We start from the raw sequence: 18,732 nt of genomic DNA, 5'->3' as shown, positions 1-18,732 counted from the left end.
GACACAATTGACCACAACATTCTTTTGCATAGACTTGAACACTTTGTTGGCATTAATGGAAGTGCATTAGCATGGTTTAAAGCGTACTTATATGACCGCCATCAGTTCGTAGCAGTGAATGAAGATGTATCATATTGATCACAAATGTAGTATGGAGTACCTCAAGGCTCAGTACTAGGGCCGCTACTCTTCACGCTTTATATGTTACCCTTGGGAGATATCATCAGGAAACATGGTGTTAGCTTTCACTGTTATGCTGATGATACTCAGCTCTATATTTCATCACGGCCCAGTGAAACACAACAATTTGAAAAACTAATGGAATGCATAGTCGATATAAAAAACTGGATGACGAGTAATTTCTTACTGCTAAATTCTGAAAAAACAGAGGTGTTAATTGTAGGACCTAAAAACTCTGCATGTAATAACCTAGAACACTGTCTAAGACTTGATGGCTGCTCTGTCGATTCTTCGTCATCAGTTAGGAACCTATTGTGTGCTATTTGATCGCAATCTTTCCTTAGAAAGCCACGTTTCTAGCATTTGTAAAACTGCATTTTTCCATCTAAAAAATATATCTAAATTACGGCCTATGCTCTCAATGTCAAATGCAGAAGTGTTAATCCATGCATTTATGACCTCAAGATTAGATTATTGTAATGCTTTATTGGGTGGTTGTTCTGCACGCTTGGTAAACAAACTACAGCTAGTCCAAAATGCAGCAGCAAGAGTTCTTACTAGAACCAGGAAGTATGACCATATTAGCCCGGTCCTGTCAACACGGCACTGGCTACCTATCAAACATCGCATAGATTTTAAAATAATTCTTACTACTTATAAAGCCCTGAATGATTTAGCACCTCAGTATTTGAATGAGCTCCTTTTACATTATAATCCTCTACATCCGCTACGTTCTCAAAACTCAGGCAATTTGATAATACCTAGAATATCAAAATCAACTGCGGGCGGCAGATCCTTTTCCTATTTGACGCCTAAACTCTGGAATAACCTACCTAACATTGTTCGGGAAGCAGACACACTCTTGCAGTTTAAATCTAGATTAAAGACCCATCTCTTTAACCTGGCTTACACATAACAAACTAATATGCTTTTAATATCCAAATCCGTTAAAGGATTGTTAGGCTGTCACAGTGTCTGGGTTGTGTTCCCTGGGTTTCCACTAGGTGTCCTCAGTTTCCACGGTGTTTATCATATTATCACTTCCTGTCTCCTTATTTGGTCACCTTCCTCCTTGTTTAGTTAATTGATTGTTCCCCACCTGTCTCCTGTTTCCCCATTATCCTTTTGTGTATTTATACCTGGTCTGTCTGAGTCCTTGTCACGGAGTCCTTGTTGTATGTATAATGTTTGATACAATTCATAGTCTTGCCTTTGCTGTGTGTCCTGTTCTGTTTTCTTGTTGTTTTGGATATTCTGGTTTTGACCCTGCCTGGACTGTTTACCCCTTTGGATTTGCCCTTCAATAAACCTCGTACCTGCATTTGGATCTCTCCCTTGTTTCTTGTATCACTGTACGTGACAGAAGGACTCCGTCACCTTGAGATCCAGCGGTATGTCAATTAACGCTTCTTCCCCAGCCACCAAGCGGGAGAGGAGCAATCGGTTTGAGGGAACCCGCCTGGTCGTGTTTCGCGGGACCAGGGGAGGTCGCCGAGGAGGAGGTGGGCGAGAGGAAGCTCAGCATCGCTCTCCACCATGGCCCCCCTTCGACTCGGGGCTCACGTGGGAGGGACCAGAGCCGCCGTTTCACCAGGGCAAAAGAAAGAAGCCAGTGACACTGCCTATGATGGCCGCAGGTCCAGCACCACAGCACAAGATGGCCGCCAACCCAGCGCCGCTGCGGTGCATGACCACCAACCCCGCACCACGAGGCAAGATGGAAGCCAGCCTCACCCCACAGTGCAAGATGGCTGCCAGCTCAGCACCAACGCCCAGGATGGCCGCTGACACCCTTCTCGATTACTTCGAGATGCTATCAAGGATCCTAGATGTTCCCAAGACGGTTCACGTCATGGCTGCTGAGCTAGAGCCACAGCACAAATTGGCCGCAAGCCCAGCGCCACAGCACAAGATGGCTGCCAGCCCAGAGCCACAGCACAAGATGGCTGCCAGCCTAGAGCCACAGCACAAAATGGCCGCCAGCCCAGTGCCACAGCACAAGATGGCCGCCAGCCCAGCGCCACAGCACAAGATGGCTGCCAGCCCAGCGCCACAGCACAAGATGGCTGCCAGCTTAGAGCCACAGTACAAGATGGCCGACTCAACGCCTGAGTCTCCAGACAAGGTGCCACCGACTCGCCATCATAGAGAGCGGAGGAGGAGGAGACAGGCAGACGTTCCCGAGCGGGCCGCTGCCGTCCAGGTGGACGTTCCAGAGCGGGCCGCTGCCGTCCAGGTGGACGTTCCTGAGCGGGCCGCTGCCGTCCAGGTGGACGTTCCAGAGGCGGTGCCCGAAGCCGAGGCGTCTCACATCTCCACAGGCAGTCCAAAGTTGAGTCAGGTGTTCATGGACCCTCCTGGGTCAGGGTTAGTCACTGTCGACCATCCAGAGTCAGGGCTAGTTCCTGTGGACCTTCCATAGTCAAGTCAGGTCCCAGTGGACCCTCCAGAGTCGAGTCAGGTCCCAGTGGACCCACCAGAGTCGAGTCAGGTCCCAGTGGACCCACCAGAGTCGAGTCAGGTCCCAGTGGACCCACCAGAGTCGAGTCAGGTCCCAGTGGACCCACCAGAGTCGAGTCAGGTCCCAGTGGACCCACCAGAGTCGAGTCAGGTCCCAGTGGACCCTCCAGAGTCGAGTCAGGTCCCAGTGGACCCTCCAGAGTCGAGTCAGGTCCCAGTGGACCGTCCAGAGTCGAGTCAGGTGTTTGTGGACCCTCCAGAGTCAGGGCCAGTCACCGAGGACCTTCCAGAGACAAGGCGGGTCACCGTTGAACTTTCAGAGTCAAGTCAAGTCACTGGGTGGTCTGCTGCTCGGCCCTGTTGGACTCCGGCATCGACCACAGGGGGGTGGTCATCTGCTCCGCCCTGGGGGACTCCGGCATCGACCACGAGGACGTGGTGGTCTTCTGCTCCGCCCTGGGGGGCTCTCGCTCTGATTACACGGTTGTGGTGGTCTTCCGCTCCGCCCTGGAGGACTCTGGCTTTGATTACACGGTTGTGGTGGTCTTCCGCTCCGCCCTGGGGGGCTTCATGTTGTTGTTTTTGTTTTATGTGTTCACTTCTGTCCCTGTTCCCCTCTGTTAGTCTGGCCCTCCATCCCTCCCCCTGAACCTCCTCCGGTCCTCCTCCCTCCTGGTCTTCCTGTTTTGTGTTTACTTTCTGGTGCCTGTCCCCCGTGTTTTTCTTTTCTGGCCCTCCGTCCCTCCCCCTGAGCCTCCACCTGTCCGCCTCCCTCCTGGTCTCTGTTTTGTGTCTGTCTTGGAGCGTCTGGAAGCCGCTCCGTTGAGGGGGGGTACTGTCACAGTGTCTGGGTTGTGTTCCCTGGGTTTCCACTAGGTGTCCTCAGTTCCCACAGTGTTTATCATATTATCACTTCCTGTCTCCTTATTTGGTCACCTTCCTCCTTGTTTAGTTAATTGATTGTTCCCCACCTGTCTCCTGTTTCCCCATTATCCTTTTGTGTATTTATACCTGGTCTGTCTGAGTCCTTGTCACGGAGTCCTTGTTGTATGTCTAATGTTTGATACAATCCATAGTCTTGCCTTTGCTGTGTGTCCTGTTCTGTTTTCTTGTTGTTTTGGATATTCTGGTTTTGACCCTGCCTGGACTGTTTACCCCTTTGGATTTGCCCTTCAATAAACCTCGTACCTGCATTTGGATCTCTCCCTTGTTTCTTGTATCACCGTACGTGACATAGGCTGCATTAATTAGGTAAACCGGAACTGGGAACACTTCCCATAACACCCTATGTACTTGCTACATCATTAGAAGAATGGCATCTACGCTAATATTTGTCTGTTTCTCTCTTATTCCGAGGTCATCGTAGCCACCATATCCAGTCTGTATCCAGATCAGAGGGTCACTGCAGTCACCCGGATCCAGTACGTATCCAGACCAGATGGTGTATCAGCACCTAGAAAGGACCTCTACAGCCCTGAAAGACAGCGGAGACCAGGACAACTAGAGCCCCAGATACAGATCCCCTGTAAAGACCTTGTCTCAGAGGACCACCAGGACAAGACCACAGGAAACAGATGATTCTTCTGCACAATCTGACTTTGCTGCAGCCTGGAATTGAACTACTGGTTTCATCTGGTCAGAGGAGAACTGGCCCCCCAACTGAGCCTGGTTTCTCCCAAGGTTTTTTTCTCCATTCTGTCACCGATGGAGTTTTGGTTCCTTGCCGCTGTTGCCTCTGGCTTGCTTAGTCGGGGTCACTTCATCCACAGCGATATCGTTGACTTGATTGCAAATAAATGCACAGACACTATTTAAACTGAACAGAGATGACATCACTGAATTCAATGATGAACTGTCTTTAACTATCATTTTGCATTATTGACACACCGTTTTCCTAATGAATGTTGTTCAGTTGCTTTGACGCAATGTATTTTGTTTAAAGCGCTATATAAATAAAGGTCACTTGACTTGACAGCTCCACTGTCATCATCAAATTCGCTGATGACACAACGGTGATAGGCCTGATCACCGACAACGATGAGACGGCCTACAGAGAGGTGAGCACCCTGACTAAATGGTGTCAGGAGAACTACCTCTATCTCAACATCGAAAAGACCAAGGAGCTGGTGGTGGATTTCAGGATACAGAGCAGAGAACACACACCCATCACCATCGACACGACACCTGTGGAGCGGGTAAGCAGCTTCAAGCTCCTTTGCGTTAACATCAGTGAGGATCTCACCTGGTCCATACACACTGATGCAGTGCTGAAGAAGGCACACCAGCGCCTCTTCTTCCTGAGACGGGTGAGGAAGTTTGGAATGAGCCCAGCATCCTCTACACATGCACTATAGAGAGCATCCTGACGGGCTGCATCACTGCCTGGTTCAGAAACAGCACCGCTGGCAACCATAAAGCTCTAAAAAGGGTCTAGCGAACTGCCAGCCACATTGTTGGAGGTGAGCTTCTCTCCCTCCAGGACATCTACACCAGGAGGTGCATAAGGAAAGCCCGGAGGATCATCAGTGACTCCAGCCACCCATCTCACGGACTGCTCTCTCTGCTGCCCCTCAGGAAGACATCTCCGTAGCATTCGATCCCGCACTAGCCGACTGAGGGATAGCTTTTTCCCTCAGGCTATCAGACTAATGAAAAATCAGAACTAATACACCCAACAGCCCCCTACAGCATACTCCCACAATATGATACTGTATGCCACACACTGCACTTTAACGTTTACAGCTCAACACTGGACTATACATACACACTGCATTAATAAAATATCCTACCCGTTACCACCGGATACCATCCGATGCACATCCATGACATTTCTGTATCCAGTTCACGTACACTCTGTTGCACCTTAGCATGTTTTTATGCGTGTATATGTTTACAGAATGCAGAACGTGTACATTCTTTGTGTAGTTTACATTGCATAGTACATATAGTACATCGTACAGTGTAGTGTATAGTGTACATTTCGTAACTGTTTCTGCAAATTCTGGAGCACGCTCCCAAGAATTTCACTCACCAAGGCACATATGTGCTGTGGTGATGTGACAATAAAAGCAACTTGATTTGACTTAAATGTTTAAAAAACAGCTAATTTCAAGACGCTGACGTCACGTCTGGTTGTCACGCAGGTCACCCGCAGAGTAAGATGCTCAAAGCTCAAGACGTCCGGATAGTAGTGATGGGAAGTTCGGTTCTTTTCCACGAACCAGTTCTTTCGGACGGTTTGATTCAATAAACCGGTTGAAAAGACCGGTTCACCAGTTCTTTTACGCTCGACGTAATGACGTCATTGTTGATGACATAATGACATCAAGTCTATCAAACAATCAAATAAAGTCAGTAATCATAACTTTAGTCAGTTAAAATCTCATAACCATGAAAAGTTTACAATTAAATTTTGTAACAACGCACCCAAATACAGTAACAATAATGTGCATAGGAGGATTTAAGTCTTGAAGATATAAAGTAAATAAATTAGGTGTCTTCAGCGCAGAAACCATGATCCACTTACTATACATAATCCATTGCAATGTATTTGTTATTAAACAAACTTATGTTTTGCCAGATTGCCCTTCATTTAAGCCCTAGATTTACCCGCGCTCATAACATTAGCACAGAATCAGTTCAGAATCAATCACCAGAAGAACCAGTTCAGTTCAGATGCGCTGTGAGTCAGTCGGCTTTACGCTGAATCACGTATGCGCAGTATCAACAGCTCATCGGTTCTTGAATTGGATGCGTCCGACAGAAATGGTTCTCGGTTCAGTGTACTGGTGATCCGAAAACCGATGTAACCGATTCTTGACTTGAGAACGAGAACAGCTCTAACCGGCAAGTGCTGCAGTTCAGTATCATCAGCTGCTCTACTCGTGTTCATGTTCTATTTACTACAAACTCAATTTGTGAATGTGTCATCGTTAACTATAAATACAGTACAGGTATTACATAAATCATCCCTTATTCCTATTAAACATAGAGTCTTTAGAGTCTTAATTATTGTCCAACTTCCCTGAAAACCCATTTGGCCTATAATCTAACATAATCTACAATTTAACAAAATATACAGATTAGATACATTCATCTTAAAAAACAAAAACAAAAAAAAACGTCTCAGGTTACAAATGTAACCATGGTTCCCTGAGAGGGAACGAGACACTGCGTCCTCTGAGGGGACACTATGGGGAACACCTCGTCGTGACCCGTGTCTGAAGCATACTTTGAAAAATGCCAACGTGTTGGCCGGCGACAGCCTCTGACGTCACTACCAGCGAGACCATAAATACGCGCCCGTAGGACCCGTCACTTATCTTCTTCGTGAAGCTTGCGTCCGAAGCATGGCAGGAGCTAGAGGACGCAGTGTCTCGTTCCCTCTCAGGGAACCATGGTTACATTTGTAACCTGAGAAGTTTTTTTTTTTTTTTGAACTGCGTCCTCTGAGGGGACACTATGGGGAACAGTATACCCACGCCACCATGCTGAGGGGAGTGCAGACCAGAATCATGGCAAACACTAAGTACCAACTCTACCGCTTCACCGGAAGTCGCCCCTGGGACGGTTCGACGGCTGTCTATGACATTATCCCTTACAGCCAAAGGCCTAAGCTACGTACCCAACTTACCTGTAGGGCCCTGGCCCCGGGGTAGAGCTGAAGGCTTGGAATCACAAAAGATTCCTTTAAAGGGATGCGCCCCCTTCTGGTCCTGACCGTCAATAAGGCGGTTACTATGAACATAGAACCAACCAAAGAATCATAGGTCCAGGACAGGAGACTGTTATGTGAGAAACTTTCCACCTAACCTCGATCAGGTGGAGGGCTGGTGGCTACAGGGGAATTAGGCAGGGGAGGAAAAACAGAGGTTAAAAACATCCGGAGCTACTAGGTATCGCTCTGATCCGGGCGAGGACGCTGCCTCGTCTGAATCACATCCTTTAGACCCTGCTTACCTCTCCGTGACCCGCGATTCCCCTTGCTCCTGCCCTTAGGCGGGGGAGGAGCGCGAGCCGCGACACTAGCCTTCTGCGCCTGTCTCCGATCCTCAGATCGAGATGGGCCAGGACCCCTTTGTTGTTCGGGCTCGGACCTGGACCTTCGCCTGTATCCAGGTCCTTCAGCAGGCCAGCCTGGTAAGCCTGAAGCACTGCCATCGTGTGCAGCGAAGCCACCGCCTGACCTGCTGCAGCGTATGATTTGCCATTTAAGCGGGATGCATCCTGGAGGGGCTTAGATGGCAAAGAGGGAGATTTAAAAGGGAGATTTAAGAGAGGACGTTTCCCCCACAGAGAGATAGCTAGCCAGCATCTCTCTACAGGGGGCATCCTCTCATAGCCGTTTTTGTGCATGCCTTCGATATCAGCATAACCTCGCGACGTTACTTTTCTGGCACGCTTCCATGGCAAAACTAATTTTGCAGCTAACAGCTCCCCATACGCAGGGCAGGAGGATTGAGAAGGCTCAGCCTCAGCTTCTTCGCCACTCTCAGACATCTCCTGCTCTTCCTGGGTAAAACCCAGCAGAGCACTAACTTCAGTGCAAGAAAGGGTTAATGACAACGCATCTTCCTCCCGAAGTTCACTCTCGTTTGCCGCCGGAAAGTGTGAAAGGAAAAAAGTCCCTCTCTACACTCCTCTACACTCACTCCTCTCTACATCCTCCTCCGTGCCTCGGCAACGGTGGGTCCTGAGCCGCGGGATCCAGATGGCTGTCCCTCTTTCCTCGAAAAGAGAGACAAACGAGAGAGGAGCTTTTTCACAGAAAAACTCTCGCAGTGCACGCAGATTGCCCCCTCGAGGACATCGCGCGTGTGCTCTCCGCCCAAACAAGAGACGCAAAGAGTGTGTGTGTCGTATAACACTGACACGGATGCACACACTGTTTAAACGCCTGCTAGTGGATGCCATGACAACAATAATAGATTGCTCTTACCGTTTTGGTCGTTTCTCAGATGCACGCTTCAAACAAAACACTCAATGAAGACGAAGAAGATAAGTGACGGGTCCTACGAGCGCGTATTTATAGTCGCGCTGGTAGTGACGTCAGAGGCTGTCGCCGGCCAACACGTTGGCGTTTTTCAAAGTATGCTTCAGACACGGGTCACGACGAGGTGTTCCCCATAGTGTCCCCTCAGAGGACGCAGTTCGAAGTTCCCTTGACAGGGAACTATATATATATATATATATATACAGACGGTTTCAACAGCAACAACATACACAAACGTTACTGGGAATGCGCGCTTTTGTGGACCTAAATTAACTTCCGGTGGACTTCCAAATAGAATCAATAACAACAGCCAAGTCCCTCTAGAGTAGATATTTTTTGATAACAAACAAAATATGTTTGCTGCGTGGATCAGGCGGACTTAATGAAAATGCAAATTCATTCTTTGCCAGCAGGAGATGTTTTAAAGCATAGACATAAAGCGCGAGAAATAGAGGTTTCCCCAGTAACAGCTGTAAACAAAGCAGAGCTGCTCACACGCTGCTTTATCAGGCATATAACATGCAAGTCTTCCTTCAGAAATACAGCGATATAAAAACACCTGTGCCTCGTTTTGATATTTAAACATATAAATGTAAGGAATTATTATTATTAAACGTGCAGTAGGTAATGTTACTCATGTTTATTCAACGAAGCCTTTTTGAAAATCGATCAGTTTTAAAATTGTGGCGAGTCTCCAAAAATAAATAAATGTATGGGAAACACATCCCTCAGCACAACCACCTGAGCCCAACTTCAGTCTACTCATCACCTTGACTTTAACTGCGTTTGTAGAAGGCACTGCAGCCAGACTGATATACACAACACAGACCGGAAGTTAACTTAGTATATATAGTTATTTTATTACACTTTCTGATGTTTAACAAAATACTTGAAAAATCAATCGGTTCTCAAGTTGGACACGTCAGACAGAAACGGTTCTCGGTTCAGTGTACTGGTGATCCGAAAACCGATGCAAACGGTTCTTGACTCGAGAACCGCTTCAGCAGTGGGCGTGTTCGTTCGTTATCTGGCTCTGCTCGGTGTTCACCTTCAGTTCTCTCTTCAGAACAGTTCAGTCAGTGTACTGTTTGAGTAAATGAATCATTCCGGGATATTGGTTTATTTTGACCAGAGACAATTTATAAGAGACATGCCACTTCCTCAATCCTCCATACAACTATATAAGGAAAACCCGTAACGGCAAAGATGGCGGTTGTATGCACATGTCCCGCCCCTCCCGCTGGAAAGCCAATCATCTGCTTTTAACAGTCAAGCCGGGAAACATTTAAGCCCATCGTCTGGTTTCACTGACGCATACGCACAGTTGAGGTTTTGCGACAGCGGAGACGATTTGGCGACAGCGAGTTGTGGTGTGTGCAAGATCAGATGGAATCCACATAGAAGAGGGTGATAACAACGCGAAGGCAGTTAAAGCATTTTATATCGACCACAAATATGTTACCTAACATTCTAAGTAAAAGACACAAGTAAAAGTTGGGGTCGTGAACCATTGCGCATGCGAGTATATTTAAACCTTATTTTGGGGCAAAGTAATCAAACTTTCTCAGCGATTTTTATCATATTTTTCTGCTGTTTCTATACATGCAGTTTTTATGTCCCGGTGACCAGTGAAAGTGCAGTTCTGACTCTCTGCCTGGTCTAGATAGGAGCCTGGTCTTGTTAGTCTGAAATAGCTGCCCGAAGGCGTTGCCAAGATGGCGGCCGAGTGGTATGACTTGCCTAAAAAGACTTTGTTTTGACTCAGAGGGAGTGTCAGCCACGTTAAAAAAGTTTACAGCTGAAAGGCTAATAACCTTTATCTCTATTTATCTTTCAGCAACAGCACATACAGATAAATCGGATACGTTTGCTTTTCTCCATGAGGGAGCGAAGGGCTGCCTGGGCGTACGAGATCACATGCTCTACCTCTCTCCTTCCTGCAAGAGTGATGCCCAGCTGTGGAAATGGGTGACCAGGAGGCGGCTTTTCAACATAGGCTCCTCCCTCTGCCTGGGCAGCACCACAGGCAATGTGCACACATCTGGCAACAAGTCACCACTGGGTGTGTTTCGGTGCGACTAGGAGCCTCCTCCAGTGAGCTGGACCTGGAGCTGCAGCAAGTTCTTGGAGATGCTTGAATCGTCCTTGCCCTCCCCTAAATTACTCCTCGACACTGGCAATGTCTCGGCCACTGCCTCCCCATCTGCTAGTTCCCCCTCCCAGAAGTCTCTGTGGCGAGTCTATGATGACAATCAAGACCTTTGTGCCAGGTTGTACCGAGGTTAGTACATGAAATGTTGTTGTTTCTTTCTCTCTTTCTCATATCTTAACCAGTAATTTGCTTGTCCCAACGAAAAGGAATTGCATCCAGTCAGTGTTTATTTGATGTTTAATATCAAAATTATAATCAAAATATAGGGGTCGTAAGAAGTCTTGTATGCTCGTAAGTCTTGTATGCTCACCAAAGCTGTGTTTATTTTATCAAAATATAGCAAAAAACATAATATCATGAAACATTAATATTAAAAATGTTTTTTTTTTCATTTTAATATCTTTAAAATATATTTTGAATTGTAATTTATTTCTGTGATGACAAAGCTAAATTTCCAGCATCATTACTCCAGTCTTCAGTGAAAGTGAAAGTGAAGTGACATTCAGCCAAGTATGGTGACCCATACTCAGAATTTGTGCTCTGCATTTAACCCATCCGAAATGCACACACACAGAGCAGTGAACACACACACACACACACTGTGAGCACACACCCGGAGCAGTGGGCAGCCATTTATGCTGCGGCGCCCGGGGAGCAGTTGGGGGTTCGATGCCTTGCTCAAGGGCACCTAAGTGTGGTATTGAAGGTGGAGAGAGAACTGTACATGCACTCCCCTCACCCACAATTCCTGCCGGCCCGGGACTCGAACTCACAACCTTTCGATTGGGAGTCCGACTCTCTAACCATTAGGCCACGACTTCCCCCCAGTGTCACATCTTTCAAAAATCATTCTAATATGCTGATTTGATGCTCAAGAAACATTTCTTATTATTATCAATGTTGAAAACCGTTTAGCTTGTTTAATGTTTCTGTGGAAACCATGATGCATTCATTTTAGGATTATATAATGGGATTATATAGGATGTCTATTTATTTGAAATATAAATATTTAGTAAAATTATAAATATCTTTACAACAAAGTGACGTGACACTCTGCATTTAACCAAAGTGCACACACACAGCAGTGAACACACTGACACCATGAACACACACCCGGAACAGTGTGCAGCCCGGGGAGCAGTTGGGGGTTCGGTGCCTTGCTCAAGGGCACATCAGCCGTGGTATTGCCGGCTCGAGACTTGAAACCACCTCCTTAGGGTTAAGATTAAACTCTCTAACCACTAGGCCACGACTCCCCACTACTGTCTCAAATTAGTCCTTTCTGAATAAAAGCATTAATTTCTTAAAACAAAAAAAAAAACCTTTTCATATGATATTTTATTAGATGTAGATTCAGGTAGTCCTTTTGTTCTTCTACTGTTGGATCTCAGTGCAGCCTTCGACACAGTTGATTATGATATCCTCATTGATCGTCTCAAAAACCAAGTGGGTATCCAAGATAGCCTTGGACTTGTAAGGATGAAAGAACCTGAGATACTTATATCTCCTGAGAAACAGACAATACAAACATACACAGGCATCTTCGAGACACCCCACAGAGTGGAGGAGCAGGAGACCTCCTCCCCTTCTGGTCATTTGTTCCATTTTAAATCCCTTCACCCATGCTTCCTTCAACTCAATCTGCTCAAAATGAACTTCATTACATGAAAATGTCAATGCAAGGGAACTAACAGTCATGTCTGGTATCACTTGAAATGTCTCAGTGCAACTGGTACAATGGTCTCAATTTTACAAAAGTAGATAATACAGTTCCTAAGAGTTAAGAGGTATTTTGCCTACTGTAATGGGAGTGCCCTTTTCCAGGGTCTTCCATGTAAATTACCTTCTGTTCCCTCTGAGGTGTAAACTGCCCCAGTCTGGGTTAATGCAAATTTTAATAGTTTTTTCATGCCTCCATTTGGGGGATGTTTTTTTCTTGGTTTTGTATTTAAAGGATTGCAGCAAAAGGATCAGGGCCTTCTGTAGCTAGAATGAGGCCATAGCATGAAGTGTGTCCACACACTTCATACTGTGTATTTTTCTAAGAGTCAGGTATGCATCTTTTACTCTTAGATTCATCTTTGAGAATGTGATGTCTTGTATTGATTTGATATCTATGAATTGGCTATGTAATTGGAATAATCCTTACCTGACTGATAATAAATTATTACATTTGATTTACTCTGACTTTCTCTGAAATATTTTTTTCAAGTAGATTAAGTAAAGGCTATGTTTCCGCAAATCTGTGTCCAGGGTTAAGTGCATACTAAAACTCAGTCTAGATGAAGCATAGGGCACATCAGGTGAGGTTTTAGATTGACTTTTGTTAAGTTATATTCAGTTGCATTAACAATGGGGGGGCTAGTTGTAGTACTGGTCTTAACCGCTGGTTATTATCTCAGCTTCAATTAAGTTCTACGTAGTTATTTTTAACTGTTGGGGCTAGACAAATAGTATTAGCATAACCGCTGATTATTGTCTCAGCTTAAATTAAGTTAAACATAGTTATATGTTTGTCGGCGGGGCTACACAGACAGTGCTAGCATAACCGCTGATTATAGTTTTGAGCTTTAACTAAATTGTACATGGGTAACTGAGGGGGACTAAACAGAAAAACTATTTAAAAGAATGATAATCATGGGCAACCTATTAAACAGTATTAGTCATAACCTTTGGCTAATGTTTAGACAAGTTTGTTTGTGTTGAGTTTGTGATCGTGGGGCACATGTAGAACGGCCGTCATGGGGCACCCTGACTTACAGATTCCTAATGAATGAGTAAAAATAAAGTAGAGTTAAGTTAAAATGATCAAATGTCAGAAAAATATCAATAATAATTAGAGACCTGCAAACAACAAATTTGCCTTTCAACCTAAATTTGAGGTCATACTAAAATGGAGTCAGATTAAATAGTAAAATGGAGTCAAATTAGAATTGAATTTAAATTGAATAACTCTAAAAAGACCAAAAATGCAGGAAACCTTCAGCCAGCACAGGATATCTTCCTTGGACAGGGTGCGTGGACCTTACAGATGTTCATCATATCTTAAGGGTAGAACCATTTCATTCAGTTTGGGTAACTAGTCTTCTTCTGTTTGCTTATTTTTGATAAGCACGATATGAATTACCATCTGTATGCGGATGATTCTCAGATTTATTTCCCTTTAAAATATGGGGAGCAATATAATTTGTCTTCTAGTCTTTGTATAACTGTATGGCTGATGTGAAGTGGTGGTTGGCAAGCAACTTTCTCCAATTGGATGAGGACAAATCAGAGTTTTTTTTTTTTTGGTCAGAAAGGATGTGGTATGGATTGTAATGACAATCTGTTATTGCTCCCTTGGAAAGAAACGTTCCTCTGTGAAAAGTCTTGGATTTATTTTTGACTCGGAGCTTAAATTTGATCACCAAATTAATGCTGTTATAAAAAATAGTGTATTTTATCTTATTAAAATTATCTTATCTTATTTAGATATATAGCCAAGTTGAAGTCTGTCCTCTCTTTCAGTGATTTGGAGAAGGTTGTTCATGCCTTTGTGTCTTCTCATCTGGATTATTGCAAAGCTTTGTATCTGGGTGTGAGTCAGGCTTCTCTCTCTCTATAGCAGCTTCAGAACTCAGCTGCTAGGCTTTGAAGTGGTACCAAAAAGAGAGACGATATTACTCCCGTTTTAATTTCACTACATTTGTTATTGATTCGATACAGAATTAAATATAAAGTGTTGTTATATGTTTTCAACCTTTGAGATCTCTTTGCTCTATTGATCAGCTGTGCCTGATGATTCCTCGATCATGCTTGAAATGTAGAGGATTTTCTGTGGCTGCCCGTGGCTACCCCTATGGAATGAGCTTCCCCTGTCCTTAAAAACATCTCCTACTCTAGGGTCTTTTCAGTGGATGTTAAAAACGTATTTATTTTTTTATGGCTTTTAATAATGTGTTCTAATTTGTATGTATATGGATTGTATGTATTCGTTTTGGTTTTTCTCTTTCATGTACAGCACTTTGGTGACCATTGTGGTTTTTGAAAGTGCTTTAGAAATAAAGTGAGTTGAGTTGACTTACTGCCGCGTTACATAGCTGACAGAATGCAGTGTTTTATCATCTAGAGATTGTTAAAATAATGTATTACACGCACAGTCGAGTCAAGTGCCAGTGGATTAGGGACTTGCTCTCGCGAGTTTCCATGCGACAGAGTGCAGCGCGAATATTTATCAGGAGCTTGTATTCTGGGATTTCATAAATTTCATGGAGAAAAAAGTAACGTAGGCCTATTAGTAATTTATCTAAAAGTAATCAGAACAGTAACGTGATTACTTTTAAAAGGAGTAATCACTAATTTTATTACATTATTAGAGTAACTTGCAAATCATAAAAGCTGTGAAAAAGAACCATAAATTAAGTGTCTGTAAAATCACCAGCAACCTCCAGAAAGCTGGAGTGATGCTCTGACAATCTACAGTCTGCAGGAGACTTCCACAGCATTAGCTACACAGCAAGATGCAAACCTCTGATCAGGAGAAAGGCAAGATTAGAGTTTGCAAAAAAAGCACGATGGTGAGCCGGTAGAATTTTGGAACAGTATTATGGACACTGGTAAGTGATTGGAAAGCGAAAGCGTGCAGAGAAAAGGGAACTGCAAATGATCCTAAGCATACAACCTCATCTGTGAAGCTTGGCGGAGGTGGAGTCATGGATGCATGGCTGCTTCTGGAACAGCCTCTCACAACTTTATTAATGACTTAACGAATGATGGTGATAGCAGAATGAATGCAGAAGTGTACAAAAACATCTTGGCTACCAATGTTCAAGAAAATGGCACAATGGTCTGGTGATGTCTGTGGGAGGCAGACTCACTGCTGTGATTGCATGCAAGGGATTTGCGACTAAATAATAGCTTTTAAACTTTTACAGTTGCTTTAAGTTCAATTGTCCCAATATTTATGCTCACATCAGATTAGGCAATGAAACTCTAAAAGTGCTGTCCTTTTTATTTGGTAAAACATTAATCTATCGAAACGGCTAATTATAATAATAATGTGACATTCTGTAGTTTTGTCTCATATCCATCTTTTTATCATATTTGCAGATGTCCTGACTCCACATCAGACAAAAAAAAATGTCATTACTGTAATAGTACTTATGGAGGGCACTGTATGTATTTATCATTATCTGCCCTCTCTGGTGGTAATCATGAATTCCTTCTGGAAGTTAGGCAGCTTAGCTTTTTCTGTCTCTTCTTCTCCATAGAAATCTACACCATCCAAGGAAACTCTCAAGGCAGTCCATGTAACTTCCCCTTCCTCTATGATGGCCAGTGGTTCCACAACTGCACCACTCAGGGCAGGACAGATGGCCTTCACTGGTGTGCCACTACTCATGATTACAGAAAAGACCAGCGCTGGGGCTTCTGCCCAGTAAAGAGTGAGTGAATTCAGCTGATCCTGCTCTCGTCATTCACGTTCTTTTACTGTTTAAGTCTGGAAGCTGGAATGTGAGACTACTTTACATAATAGTACACATATTCCTGCTCACTAAAATACATCTCTCTCTCTTTCCAAAGGTACTGGATGTGGGATGTTTTGGAGCATAAACACTTTGATGGATAACTGTTACCAGTTTAACTTTCAGGCCAGGATGTCCTGGAGTGAAGCACGGACCAGCTGCCAACAGCAAGGAGCGGACCTGCTCAGCATCACTAAAGTAGAGGAACAATTCTTTATCAGCGGTGAGAGACGGAGTGATATAAACATCTTTACATTCGTCATATTGAAAATTATCTGACTTGCAATGGGATTAAAAAAATGATTCTGTTAAATGTAGAACAAACAAGACAAAATTTGCTACTCTTATTTAGTTTAAAACTCAGTGGCATGTGTTTATAAAGTATGCGTGTACTGCAGGTTATCTAACTGGGTACATCGCCACCCTGTGGATGGGCCTGAATGATTTAGATCTCAATGGTGGCTGGCAGTGTGCTGACTCCGCCCCTTTCAATTACCTAAACTGGGAAGCAGGTGAGGCAACACCCCTTACAGCCTCACCCTCATATAACCACACCCACTCAGACATTGAATCAGTACAGGTGCATCTCAATAAATTAGAATGTCTTGGAAAAGTTAATTCATTTCAGTAATTCATCTCAAATTGTGAAACTCATGTAGTAATTAAATTCAATGCACACAGACTGAAGTAGTTTAAAGAGTAACTAAACCCTAAACCAACTTTTTTTAGTTAATGATCTGTAAGAATGGGGCTTTATTAGTGCTGTTCATTGATTCAAGTAACTTTTTTGACATTTGAGTATGAAGTGTGTTTTAATTCTATAATATATGGTGTAAAAACGTCTGAGTGCTGCCCTCTTCAGGTTAAATGGTGGCTATTGCAGTTGATATTTCCTATTGGATGTTTGCGGTGGCAGGTGACGTAAGCAGTTTCCAGCTCACCACGCCCATTGGCACGAGCTACCACACCCTTGGCAGTATAAAACCATCTTGTTCCGTCAAAGTCACTGTATAGATTTGCGAGTATTGAAAACGACCAGGATAGACTATTATAGCATCTATTTAGCATAGCAATTATATAATTATTTAGATTATTTTGTGTAGCCTATGTAGTTAATTAGCATAGTTGTTAGTGTAACGTTAGTATTGTTATAAGCATAGTTAGTTAGTAGCATAGTATTGCATCAGTTAGGATAGCTTCAAGTTGGTGTAGATTTATCTGTATTTAGTACAGTGGTCAGGATGGTACGTATGTGTAGTGTTGCTGGTTGCAACAGCACTGCTGGACTGCATAGTTCTCAGCCCTGCCCTCGGTTCATCCCCTCTATCTCCGCTGTGCTCTGCCCACTTTTCAGGATTTTTCTAATATTGCAAGTGGGTGGAGTCAGGCTCTGACCAGGGGTTTAGTTACCCTTTAAAGGGTTAGTTCACCCAAAAATCTAAATTATGTAATTAATAACTCACCCTCATGTCGTTCCAATCCCGTGAGACCTCCGGTCATCTTTGGAACACAGTTTAAGATATTTTAGATTTAGTCCGAGAGCTCTCAGTCCCTCCATTGAAGCTGTGTGTACGGTATACTGTCCATGTCCAGAAATTAAGAAAACATCATCAAAGTAGTCCATGTGACATCAGAGGGATCAGTTAGAATATTTTGAAGCATCGGAAATAAATTTTGGTCCAAAAATAGCAAAACTACGACTTTATTCAGCATTGTCTTCTCTTCCGGGTCTGTTGTGAGGCCGTTCGTTGCAGTGTATTGATATCCAGTTCGTGAACAAATCATTCGATGTAACCGGGTCTTCTTGAACCAGTTTACCAAATCGAACTGAATCGTTTTAAACGGTTCATGTCTCCAATACGCATTAATCCACAAATGACTTAAGCTGTTAACTTTTTTAATGTGGCTGACACTCCCTCTGAGTTCAAACAAACCAATATCCCAGAGTAATTCATTTACTCAAACAGTACACTGACTGAACTGCTGTGAAGAGAGAACTGAAGATGAACACCGAACTGAGCCAGATAACGAACAATAGACTGACTCGTTCTCAAATCAAGAACTGATGGGTCGGTTTTCGGATCACCAGTAGTTCTTTCGAACAGTTTGATTCAATAAACCAGTTGAAGAAAACGGTTCACCGGTTCTTTTGCGCTCGACGTAATGACGTCATTTGCGATGATTGCCCTTGATTCAAGCCTTCGGTTTACCCGCGCTCATAACATTAGCACAGAATCAGTTCAGAATCAATCACCAAAAGAATCAGTTCGGTTCATGCGCTCTGTGTGTCAGTCTGCTTCACGCTGAATCACACATGCGCAGTATCATCAGCTCCTCGGTTCTTGAAACGGACGCGTCTGACAGAAACGGTTCTTGACTCGAGAACGAGTCATTATCTGGCTCGGCTCGGTGTTCATCTTCAGTTCTCTCTTCACAGCAGTTCA

General features: G+C 44.1%; 1 pseudogene; it reads left to right on the top strand.

Moving 5' to 3' along the window:
* Window positions 1-18,732, top strand: part of LOC132148736 (C-type mannose receptor 2-like) — an 82,680-nt pseudogene that overhangs the window by 44,581 nt on the left and 19,367 nt on the right.

This window comes from Carassius carassius, chromosome 9, assembly GCF_963082965.1.
Source record: "Carassius carassius chromosome 9, fCarCar2.1, whole genome shotgun sequence".
Lineage (NCBI taxonomy): Eukaryota > Metazoa > Chordata > Actinopteri > Cypriniformes > Cyprinidae > Carassius > Carassius carassius.
This window is presented reverse-complemented; position numbering and strand designations above follow the sequence as displayed.